This window comes from Mauremys reevesii, linkage group 12 (assembly GCF_016161935.1).
Source record: "Mauremys reevesii isolate NIE-2019 linkage group 12, ASM1616193v1, whole genome shotgun sequence".
Lineage (NCBI taxonomy): Eukaryota > Metazoa > Chordata > Testudines > Geoemydidae > Mauremys > Mauremys reevesii.
The window spans coordinates 32,798,826-32,811,811 of NC_052634.1; the positions used below are offsets into that span (position 1 = coordinate 32,798,826).

General features: G+C 50.9%; 1 non-coding gene and 1 pseudogene across 1 annotated transcript; one reads left to right on the forward strand and one right to left on the reverse strand.

Moving 5' to 3' along the window:
* Positions 1 to 12,986, forward strand: part of LOC120375680 — a 1,085,709-nt pseudogene that overhangs the window by 1,000,097 nt on the left and 72,626 nt on the right.
* On the reverse strand, positions 99 to 170 carry TRNAC-GCA. The gene has a single exon. It is a non-coding gene; the product is annotated as a tRNA-Cys (tRNA).

The window sequence follows — 12,986 nt, forward strand, 5'->3', positions numbered from 1 at the left end:
GCACAGGAAAACATTGAGTGTGTCCATTCATTTCAGGGATCCCTATTTAGTGGAGCTCCTGAAAATAGAATTATTTTTATTGAAGTAACATGTTTGTAAGGGAGCACTTGGATTTGAACCAAGGACTACTTGATCTGCAATCAAACACTCTACCACTGAGCTATACCCCCATGACATTTGCAGAAGCAAGTCAGTGACCTTAAGGATTTTGAAGGACAGGCTCTGCCTCAGAGAGCTCCTTTTCTATTCCCAGACCACAGGGGTTTTAAAAATGGGGTTTGATTAAACTTTATATACACATGGAGACACCACAGCTTGCACACCCACCAACATAGCTTCCCCCCAGTGACATAGCTACCACCTCTCGGGGAGATAGATTAACTGCACGGATGGGACAGCTCTCTCCCCTCTGCTTAGAGCAGCTTCATTATTTATGAATAGGTGGGAAATAACCTCCTGAATGGACAGGAACCAATGTATCAAATATTGCTGTGTCTGCATGCAATATGGGTAACTGGTCATATTGGGCTGGATTAGTAGGAGCGTTGCCAGCAGATGGAGGGAAGTGATTATTCCCCTCTAGTCAGCACTGGTGAGGCCACATCTGGAGCATTGTGTCCAGTTTTCCCCCCACCCTCCCACTACAGAAACAAATTGGAGAGAGTCTAGGGGAGGGCAACAAAAATGATTCGGGGGCAGGGGACTTACGAGGACAAACTGAGGGCAGGGCCACCCAGAGGTGGGGCAGGTGGGGCAATTTGCCCCAGGTCCTGCAGGGCCCCCAGGAGAATACAGGATTCTATAGTATTGCAACTTTTTTTATGGAAGGGGCCCCTGAAATTGTTTTGCCCCAGGACCCCTGAATCCTGTGGGTGGCCCCTGCGCAGACCGTGGTGCTGTCTCCCCCCTCCACCCCCTTCCCTTGTTCGCCCCCCTCCAAGGCCCCACCTGTGCTCCGCCCTCACTCCCGTTTGGCCACTTCCCACCCCTGCTCTTTGGTTGAGGCCTGCTGGTCACTCGCTCCTCTCCTCCCCCAAGGCCTCCTCGCGCCTCTCCACCCACTACCCCAAGGTCTGCCTGCTGCTCCCACCTCTCTGCCCCCTCCCCCGAGACCCACCCTGCCCATCGCCCACACCTCTCTGCCCCCTCCCCTGAGACCTGCCCTGCCCATCGCCCACACCTCTCTGCCCCCTACCCTGAGACCCACCCTGCCCATCGCCCACACCTCTCTGCCTCTCCCCCGAGACCCACCCTGCCCACCGCTCGCACCTCTCTGCCCCCTCCCCAGACCTGCCCATCGCCCACACCTCTCTGCCCCTCCCCTGAGACCCACCCTGCCCATCGCCCACACCTCTCTGCCCCTCCCTGAGACCTGCCCTGCCCATCGCCCACACCTCTCTGCCCTCCCCTGAAACCCCTGCCCATGGCCCACACCTCTCTGCCCCACCCCAAGACCCACCCTGCCCACCACTCGCACCTCTCTGCCCCCTCCCCAGACCTGCCCACCGCCCACACCTCTCTGTCCCCTCCCCTGAGACCCACCCTGCCCACCTCTTTCTTTGGTCATCTGTTCTTATTCCTTGAAACATCAAGGATGGAATAAAAAGCTGAGTTTACTGCAGGGTGAGGAAAGAAAGGAGCCACCAATCCCCTGGCAAAGCTCAGTGCCCCAGAGAAAACCTGCCCCCTGCTATCGCAATCACTGATGTGCTGGGGATATGATGGGAAAGGGACTGTCTGAATGATCTAGGCAGGAAATGGACAACAAGCTACAACAACGTCATTAACCACAAACGCACTCTCCTCATGCTCCAGCCAGAAGGCAAATGAGCAGGAATTCTTGCTGTTCAGCCATGGACACACTTACACAAGGGCACAGCAGTGTGTGTGTTGTGGAAGCTGGTTTCAGGAAACAACTGGAATTGATCACTCAGTGAGAACAGAACTAGAGTGTAGTGAGAGCCACATATCAAGTAAGTAGTTGTCGTCAAGTGGTTAAGGTGATGGACCAAAAATCCATTGGGGGTCTTTCTGTACAGGTTCAAATCCTGCCAACTACGCAATGGAGCTGGGTCTTGTCTCACTCTCAAGCTTTGTCTACATGAAAGAGTAACATGGCTTTAGTTAAAGTGTTTTAATTGAACAGCTCTTGCATGTCCACCCTGTGTCACCAGAGCACATCCATGCTAGCATCTCTTGGATCGCCACAGAGAGCACTGCACTGTGGGTAGCTATCCCACTGTGCAACTGGCTGCAGGGTGCTTTGGGAAGGGTTTGCAATGCCTCACGGGCTGGTACAGCACCACATGATGCAGGTTTCTATCCCATTGTTCCATGGGCATCCTACTAGATTGCCAGCTGCTTTCCAACTACAATGTGCGTGGTGGGGTAGAGAGCGTGTGTATGGGGGGGGGGGGAGACAGTGTGTGCGTTGCAGAAGAGTGAGTGTGTTGCACACTGTCTCTAAGTTCAGACAGCTGCTGGAAGCGACCAGTCCTGAGGCAGGGGACAGCCCCGACATCAGCCCCCTTCTCTCACTGGCTCAGCTCAGCACAGCACTCTCTGTCACACACACACACTGCTGCCTGCTTAGCTCTGTGTCAGGGGGGCTGGAACAGGGGGTTTAGAGGGCCATGGACCCACCACTCTTTACTGGCTGTTAGGACAAATGATGGAGGGGGGGGAAGGTGCAGTCTTGGGGAAGAGGTGTCTGTGGGTGTGGCCTCGGGGGGAGAGGTGGTGTGAGTGGGGGTCCTTAGGGAAGGGGTGTCATGGGGGTGCCACAGTTCGGACAACGGTGCCCCCCCCCCCCCCCTGGAAGGAAGCTTCTGCCGCCCCTGCTCTGTGTTGGCAGAGCGGGAGAGAGCAGCATCCACGGCAGTGATTTGCACCCTGGGGCTCCGGCAGGGGGGCTCAGGAGGTGATTTAAAGGGCCTGGGGCTCCGGCCGCTGCAGGGAGCCCTGGGCCCTTTAAATCACCAGCCTGGGGAAGCTGGGCCGGGCTGGCACAGCGTACTGGCTCTTGCCGGTACCCCGTACCGGAACATACCGGCTTACTTTCACCTCCGGAAGGTCCTCACGCAGATCAATAACTGGTTAAAATATAGGAAACAAAGGGTAGGAATAAATGGTCAGTTTTCAGGATGGAAACAGGTAACTAGTGGTGTCTGTACTGGGACCAGGACAAGTCAACATATTCATAAATGATCTGCTAAACAGTGAGCTGACAAAATGTGCAGATGATCCAAACTACTGACTTGCTTCCTAGAACGAACGCTCCTTGAGTGGGGTGACCACAGGGAGCAGCTCAAACCTCCAAAGTGCCTGGGCAGGGGCAGGACATTAGCACAGCAAGGGAGGGGTGTGGCAGTGACATCACAAAGGCCTTTTGCAGGACCTCAGACTATTGGTCAAAGGTGGTGGGGAGGTGGTGACCTCACAGAGAGATGCTGACATCAGCCAGGCAGGACAGGGGTGAGGGGCCAGGGAAACCTCAGAGACCCCTGTGGCTTTGCTTCAGCAAGTCTCCTTCTCCAGGTCTCTCTTTGAGGACTGAGAGAGTATTCGGGTTCACGGACGTGAGCGCCAGGAGGAACCTCTTTCGAGTTTTCTCCTTCCCTTTTAGTGATTTTACTAGAAAACAGACGTCCCTGTTTAGAAGGTAAGAGCCTCCTCGAGAGAAGGGGTGTCATGGGGGTGTCACATTCAGATGCCGGTGCCCCCCCATGTAAGGAAGTTCCCACCACCCTGCTCTGTGTTCGCAGGGCGGGTGAGAGCAGCATCCACGGCAGTGATTTGCTCCTGGCTGCCGGAGCAGAGCAGCAGGCTCAGCTGTGAGAACTTCCCAGAGCTATGAAAGGGGAGGGGCCCATGGCTCTGTAGCAGGAATGCAGGGTAGGCGAGTTCACGGCGGGCATTGTGGGATACTGGGGAAGGCCGGTTATGGTGATATAATGAACAATAGCATTTACTCTGTTACTTTAACTTTGCTACAAAAAGCTCTAGACCTCTCGTCGAGGTGGTTTTATTTTGTCACCAAAACAGGGCAATTTTGTCACCAGATGTTGCATTGCAGTGTGTGCACCAGCCACAAGCTGCCGACCGAGAGAGCGTTGTGTGTTTTTCACACACCTGAGCAATATAATGATGCTGAAATAACTTTATAATGCAGACCTGGCCAAAGATACACACACACACAACTTGCAAGGAAAACCTCACCTGCTCCTCTGCTTTGCAGAATCCAAACACAAGCAAAGCTTGTCAGGCCCTGGTGGGGATGGCAGGGAGTCAGGTGTGGGCAGACACTATGTTTTTGGCACCCAGAGGCACCACGGCTTAGGTGGCTAAAGCATCTGTTTCGTAAACAGGCAATCCTGGGTTCAACTCCCAGTGGTGCCTTGTTGACTGGTTTTTGACGCATCTGCTATTGGCTACTGTCAGAAGACAAGATTCAGAGCTAGCTGGGCCTTTGGTCTGGCCCAGTGTGGTTTTTCCTATGGTTTAAATTACACTCACAGGCACTGATAACAGAGTTACTAAAAGTTTGGGAGTTAGGAGCAGGTAGGTCAATGGTCCGGTCCCCACACAGATGACCCCTGTCTCCCTCTGGGACAGGGGCAGGTCTGAGCTCTCACCCGAATGCTCATTGTGGCTGCCAGAATCTGTGAGCAGCTCGTTTAGTTTACGGCAAAGGTTGAGTCCTGCTTTGTGCACCGTGTGTGAGAATGAAAATCCTAAACTGCCCTTTGAAATAACGAATGCAGCAGGACGTGTTATTGTCCCTGCCCCAAAGCAGACAGACCAATGGAGAAATGACGTCGAGTCCAAGGCAATACTCCGCTGCCATTTTACCTTTTTGCTTGCTAAACTCCTTCTTATCTGCCCGGCCCAGGCTGTCCTCTGCCTCAGCTGCTGCTCCCGGCCTGCTCTAGAGTCAAACACGCAGGGCCCCCAGGGGAACAGAGGCTGGGACAGGGCAGCAGCCTGGGCTGGGCTGGGAAGATGCTGGGAGTTCTCGTTCCCTGAGAGCTGGCCTGGCTCCCTTCTCAACAGCGAACAAATCAATTCCACCTCCCCTCCCTAGAAAAACCAGCCTGGAGCCAAGGGCAGCAGGGGACGATGCCCTGCAGTTCCCACCGAGGCAGGAGAGAAGCCAGGGCATTTCTAGCAGAGCTTATGGAACTGACGTGGGGAAACCAGCCTTTAATAACAGGCAGTTCCAGTTTAAACTAAGTGTTTTTAACATGCATCTGATGAAGTGGGGATTCACCCACGAAAGCTCATGCTCCAAAACGTCTGTTAGTCTATAAGGTGCCACAGAACTCTTTGCTGCTTTTACTGATCCAGACTAACATGGCTACCCCTCTGATACTTCCTTTTCTCAGTGTTGCTCGCAGCACTTTAGGGAGTTTTTCCTTTTCTCCCTTCCAGCTGTGGTGATGGGACTGCAGCAGCTCCCCAGGGCCAGCTTTGCTCTTATATCCTTCACGTCTTTGGCTGAAGCTGTGTTTGCCCCCAGTTTAATCCATAGCTGAGACTGCAGGTACCAGCAGCTAGTTACAAAGGCTCAATTCCCATCGCCATCAGTGGGAGGTTATCCAGGGCTGCAGGATTTGGCCCATGGACAGTCAAGGTGCTACAGCAGCTACATTCTTACATGCTGAGTCCTGCAGCCTATTACCAAACTGCTCTGCCATAGTCTGTAGGGGGCCTGACTTGCTGAGAATCTGGCAGAAGAGAGACCCTGGAGCAGAGAAGGAAAATGTCCTCAGCAGTCACAGCCGGCAGGCGCAGGAAAGGTTCGGTTTCTTTTTAAACTTCTCTCCCTGCTCAAGCCTTTAATTGTTCCTGTGGCTCTTCTCTGAAACCTCTGCAATTTATCAGGGAAAACAACCAATGAACCAACCAAACAAACCAAACCAGGCTGTTCTGACTGATGTAACAGTCTATTGCCTTCCAAGGTTGAACACAAATCAGCTCATTCTATTCACCCAAGAGTTCCACTGTAAGGGCTTTTTGTTTGCTAGTTCCAGTCAGATCCTGTGCAACAGCATCATTGTTAACTCACCACGTGGTCACTTCCCATTCACACGTTCAGAAAGTGGGCAGGTCTAAGTCTTTCCTCCCACACCAACGTGAAAAAATCAGTGACAGAAAATGCTCTAAAGCGCCTCTGCTGCCTTGCACAACAGCCTGGGAAAATACACAAGGAAAAGTGCTTTCCTCTCTCCTCCTGACACCGGGTAACATCTCTGTGTGTCCTTGAGATCCTGCCACAGAGACAAGCCTTGAGGATGCAAATGACATGTTAAGGCTTCATTGCTTTGTACATTCCTTTACTCCATTAGTGATAAGGGTGCATGAACTCAAAATAATCCCGCTCTGACTTGCACACCAGAGACTATTTCCAGGTTCACAATAAAAATAAATAAATCTTTCTTTCTAACCTGAGCAAGTTGAACCTAGAGTCATTGCGAGATGATAAATAGAGAGCCCCATGATGACCGGGGCAGATAGTTATTAATTATAATATTCGTTATCTATGCAGCATCCAACACTCAATAACCAGGAGTCAGGCCTAAAAAATCCCAAGGGTTGCTTATGTTTAAGAAACGCTGCCATTTGGGAATAATGTTATTTTTTTCTTGGTTCTTCTGAGACTCTTGGGCCATGTTTTCTGGCTGAACTTGAAGGCTATAAATGGACTTACAAAAATCGTATGGTTCCCAGATTGGGGCCCTTGCTGTGCTGGGTATTGCAGATGCCCCAACCAAGAGCAGGTGCTCCAGTTGTGCCAGGCACTGCAGAGATCCTGATGAGGGTGGGGGCCCTGATTCTGCCGGAAGTTGTACAACTCACAGGGAGAGAGAGAGTCCTCGCTGCCAAGAGCTCACAGGGGACATGGACAAAGTGTGGGAGGCGGTTCCCATTTTATAGAAGGAGAAACTGAGCGCAAAGATATGGTGCAATTTGTCCATGTTTGCTCAGAGGGCAAAACTGGGAACTGAATCCAGATTTTCTGAGCCACAGACTTGCCCTTAACCACAAGCCAAGCCAAGAGTTGTCGATTGCATGGCAGAGGGCCCAGTGGAAAGTTGCAGAATCTCCTTCATTGGAGGGTTATAAGAAGGGGTTATACAAACACCTGTCGGGGTGGCCTAGGGATACTTGGCCCTGACTCTTGGGGTCCCTCCCTGCCCTACCTTTCTATATGATTCTGTTGTGTGGGTTTGTGCTGTGTCGTTATTCCACACTGAGCTGTTTTGCACAGTGTCACTTTGCACTCTGACGCATTGTTTCGTGTTGTATGGTTTTTGCACTGCCTTGTGTTGTGTCGGTTTGAGCTGAGCTCTTTTGCAGTGTGTCATTTTGCCCTATGGGGCGTTCATTTGCATGGCGCTGAATCGTCAGGCTTTGCACTCCTACGTGTTCTCACTTTGTGCTGTGGAATGTCAGTTCACGCTGAATTGTTAGATGTTAGATTGGGGTGTTTTCACTTTTGTTGTTAAGTATCAGAGGGGTAGCCATGTTAGTCTGGTTCTGTAGAAGCAGCAAAGAATCCTGTGGCACCTTATAGACTAACAGATGTTTTGCAGCATGAGCTTTCGTGGGTGAATACCCACTTCTTCGGATGCAAGCAGTGGAAATTTCCAGGGGCAGGTGTGTATATATAAGCAAGCAAGAAGCAAGCTAGAGATAACGAGGTTAGATCAATCAGGGAGAATGGGGCCCTGTTCCAGCAGCTGAGGTGTGAAAACCAAGGGAGGAGAAACTGGTTCTGTAATTGGCAAGCCATTCACAGTCTTTGTTTAGTCCTAAACTGATGGTGTTAAATTTGCAGATGAATTGGAGCTCAGCAGTTTCTCTCTGGAGTCTGGTCCTAAAGTTTTTTTGCTGGAGGATGGCCATCTTAAAATCTGCTGTTGTGTGGCCAGGGAGGTTGAAGTGTTCTCCTACAGGTTTTTGTATATTGCCATTCCTAATGTCTGATTTGTGTCCATTTATCCTTTTCCTTAGAGACTGTCCATTTTTTCAGATTTACATAGCAGAGGGGCATTGCTGGCATATGATGGCATATATTACATTGGTGGACGTGCAGGTGAATGAACCGGTGATGGTGTGGCTGATCTGGTTAGGTCCTGTGATGGTGTTGCTGGTGTAGATATGTGGGCAGTGTTGGCATCGAGGTTTGTTGCATGGGTTGGTTCCTGAGCTAGAGTTACTATGGTGCGGTGTGCAGTTGCTGGTGAGAATATGCTTCAGGTTGGCAGGTTGTCTGTGGGCGAGGACTGGCCTGCCACCCAAGGCCTGTGAAAGTGTGGGATCATTGTCCAGGATGGGTTGTAGATCCCTGATGATGCGGTGGAGGGGTTTGAGCTGGGGACTGTATGTGATGGCCAGTGGAGTCCCGTTGGTTTCTTTCTTGGGCTTGTCTTGCAGTAGGAGGCTTCTGGGTACACATCTGGCTCTGTTGATCTGTTTCCTTATTTCCTCATGTGGGTACTGTAGTCTTGAGAATACTTGGTGGAGATTTTCTAAGTGTTGGTCTCTGTCTGCGGGGTTAGAGCAGATACGGTTGTACCTCAGTGCTTGGCTGTAGACAATGGATCTTGTGGTGTGCCCGGGATGGAAGCTGGAGGCATGAAGGTAGGCATAGCGGTCGGTAGGTTTTCGGTATAGGGTGGTGTTAATGTGACCACCACTTATTTGCACCGTGGTGTCTAGGAAGTGGACCTCCCGTGTAGATAGGTCCAGGCTGAGGTTGATGGAGGGGTGGAAGTTGTTGAAATCATGGTGGAATTTTTCCAGAGTCTCCTTCCCATGGGTCCAGATGATGAAGATGTCATCAATATAGCGTAGGTAGAGAAGGGGCGTGAGTGGACAGGAGCTGAGGAAGCGTTGTTCCAGGTCAGCCATAAAAATATTGGCATATTGTGGGGCCATGCGGGTGCCCATAGCGGTGCCACTGATCTGGAGATATATATTGTCATTAAATTTGAAATAGTTGTGTGTGAGGATAAAGGCACAGAGCTCAGCAACCAGTTGTGCTGTGGCATCATCAGGGATACTGTTCCTGACAGCTTGTATTCCATCAGCGTGTGGGATGTTGGTGTAGAGAGCCTCTACATCCATGGTGGCTAGGATGGTGTTCTCTGGAAGGTCACCAATGCATTGTAGTTTCCTCAGGAAATCAGTGGTGTCACGGAGATAGCTGGGAGTGCTGGTAACATAGGGTCTGAGTAGGGAGTCCACATATCCAGACAGTCCTTCAGTGAGAGTTCCAATGCCAGAGATGATGGGGCGTCCAGGATTACCAGGTTTGTGGATCTTAGGTAGTAGATAGAATAACCCTGGTCGGGGTTCTAAGGGTATGTTTATAATATAAACAACAACTTTTGTTGTTCTTTATATTATATTGCGATGGCATCGAATTACAGAGCTGTACGGCTGCAAGGGCCCTGGAGAGGTCATGAAATCCAGCCCTCTCTGCTGAGGCAGGGCCAAGCAGAGACGATACGTCAGGGCCATGTAGGATCAAGTGCCCACAGCAGCCGGCCCAGGCAGGGAGCAGAAGGAGGGAACCAGAGCCAGAGCAGGTTGTCTATGGGACCAAGTATATGGAGAGTATCCTTGACAGAGGTTTGTTCAACCTGTTCTTAAAAACCTCCAAGGACAGAGACTCCACAGACACCCTTGAGAGCCTATTCCAGAGCTTAACTACACTCAGAGTTAGAAAGCTGTTCCCAACATCTAACGAGAATCTCCCTGGCTGCAGATTAAGCCCATTACTTCTTGTCCTACCGTCAGTGGACATGGAGACCAATCGATCATCGTCCTATTTATAATGACCAAACTTTTCTCTTTGCAGACATCCGTTAAATGGTTATTATCCCCTCTTCTTGCCTGGGGTAGAATAGAAGAGGAGAAATTCCTCTCTTAACAGAGGATGCAAATGTCAGTTTGGTCTCTCTTCATGTTTTACTGAAGCTCAGAGAGAGGAAGAAACATGACCTGCCGAAGAGCATAGAGAGTTTATTTCATTTTGGTCAGGGACCATTTCCCGCCTCTCTTTCCTAGGGAAGAACAATTTTCTTTGCACAGACACAGGAACAGCAAGATCTTTCTCTGTCCCTTGTGCAAAGCAGGGGGCCAAATTCCATGGAAACAATGGACAAGCAGGGGGCTCTGGGCACATCCAGCCCTGGCCATGAGATGTTCCCTCCCCTCTTTCTTTATGCCCCTGTTGTCATTTCATGGAATGTCTGGGATGGGGGAAAAGCTGAGTTCACTCCAGGTGGAGGGGGAAAGAACTCTGAAAATCTCAGGATCCAACCCCTGCTACCAGGATCACCGAGGTGCTGGGGATTTGAGTAATAAAGGGACTGTGTGAATTGTCAAGGTGGGGAATGAATAACAATTTACAACAAGAGCCACCTCATTAATCACTGACACAGGCTAATCCTGCCGCAGATAGAAGGGAAACTGGGAGTGATTCTTTGCTGTTCAGCCATGAAAACAGTGACCCAATTGCACCGCAGTGAATGTGCTGGGGAAAGCTGGACTTCACAGGCAGGTGGAAAGAGCAGATCCTAGAAACACCTAGAGCTCCCCACACCACTGCTGCCACCAGTGTCAGGTGCTGAGCGACTCACAGCGCCCCTCCCCTCCCATTACCTTCCAGCAGGGGGTGGCAGCACCCCCCACCCAATGCAGGGGAGAGGGCTGAGTGTATCTCTGCACCCTGAGCCCAGGGCACCCACTCTCTCTGCCCCACACATCGAATCTGGCCCTGCTGCAAAGTGACCCCTAAGAACCAGCAGCCTCCAGGACAGCAGGTTTGGCCCTCAGAGCAGGGAATGTGTCCCTCATGCTGCTCTTAGGCCACTGGGTGCTCTGGAAACAGGAGGGCTCTGAGTGTAACCCATAACAAACACAGTCCATCTGGGGATGTAGCTCAGTGGTAGAGCACATGCTATGCACGTATAAGGCCCTGGGTTGAATTCCCCCACATCTCCAAGTTCCTTTCTTCACCCTGCTGCTTTGCTCATGCCCAGAGGGGATGTGGCCCAGCAGTCTCCCTGCAGGAGTTTCTAATCCTGCTCAGTGAGGGGCAAGTGCCAATTGCATGGAAGGTTAGAGCCGGATTCTGCTCCTCAGTCACCTCGGTACATGTAAGATTCCCACCCGCTGTGCTGCTTGGGACAAGGGTAGATGAGAAGGGCGAATCCTCCAGCACTGGAGGGAAAGGTCCCATCTGCACAGACTGAGAGTCAAGGAAACAGAAGGGCAGTCAGTGCTCAGGGAGGAGAGAGGTCAGTGATTCACACCCACCAGGGGACATTGTCTTTTTGAGTATCACAGGGGTAGCTGTGTTAGTCTGGATCTGTAAAAAGCGACAGAGTCCTGTGGCACCTTATAGACTAACAGACGTACAGGAGCATAAGCTTTCATGGGTGAATCCCCACTTCGTCAGATGAATGTCGTGGGAATTCTGTGCCTGGCTAGCCAACTACAAAAGCAGTTTCTCCTCCCTTGATGCTCACACCAGGACTGCTAGAAGAGGGCCTCATCCTCCCTGATTGAACTAACCTCCTTATCTCTAGACTGATTCTTGCCTGCATATTTATACCTGCCCCTGGGAAATTTCCACTACATTCATCTGACAAAGTGGGGATTCACCCATGAAAGCTTATGCTCCAATATGTCTGTTAGTCTGTAAGCTTCCACAGGACTCTTTGTCTTTTTGACGCGAGTGCAGTTTGCTTGGGATGGTGCTGACGATGGATAGAAAAAAGGCTGGAGTCAATGACAGATGAGACCAGAGAAGGGGAAGGGGAATGGCAGCCCCACAGAAGGTCCTGGGTGCTCAGATGCCCCAGTTATTGCACCCTGGCCTGTCACAGAGAGAGAAAAGACCCAGCGGGACCCAGGCCCCCTACAGTGATGTCATGGACAGGAACCTGGTTGGGAGTGGGGTGAAGGTACCCTCTGGGCAAAGGGGAGCTGAAATCCCTCAGTGTCCTGGAATTTAAGCAATGGAAGCTTCAAACCCTGCATGGGTCTGGGCTGAGGTGCATCAGCAGAAGGTTGGACTGGACACGGGAGGCAGGTTTGTATAATTTTTGGTGGTGCCCAGAATGGGATTAAGTCCTGCCCCACACCCCACACACACCTGCCTAAGGCTCGGGGGTGGGGGGAGTTTGGGGGAGAGGGGCTGGGCTCTGGGAGAGAGTTTGGGTGCAGGGTCTGGGCTCAGTCAGGGGGTTGGGGTGCAGGAGATTGTGCAGCTGTGGGAAGAACAACTTGGGATTGTTTGGGGAAGCCACCTTTAAAAACACAAGTGTAACATGCTAGTTACATTTTAATAAGACCAAATTAAATGGTGCAGGACAGAGCCATCTACAGTCTATTGTCCTGGTCAATGGGAGCCATCAAGAGTCCAAACCACTATTAATGGCCCTCACTTTGCATCATTACAACAGGACCTCAGAGTTATAGTTCATATTTCTAGTTTCAGATACAGGAATGATCGGTTCATACAAATAGGATGAACACACTCAGTAGATTATAAGCTTTGTAATGATACCTTACAAGAGACCTTTTGCATGAAGCATAGTCCAGTCACTTTAAATTCACACTCATTAGCATACTTTCATAAAATCCTATGGAGTGCAAGGTCACAGCAGGGAAAGGGTTTTACTGCGGCACCTGGGAGCAGTCGAGTTTCATGTTCAGGCTGTGGTATGAGTTCCTCCAGGTTTCTCGTAAGCACACAGGTACCTTAGCGGGTGCTCTCGATACAGGAATGGCCCCGACACGATAAAGCGATGGGGATTGCATTTTCCTTTTTTATTTTTGTATTTCCAATGACATTTCTGTTTGTGATTTCGTTTTGCTTCGTATAACTGTGTTTTCTCCTGGATTTGATATTTAACAAAAAAAAAGAATAAGGCCTGAGGGTGCTGGATGGAGGAGCAGGCTGGGGC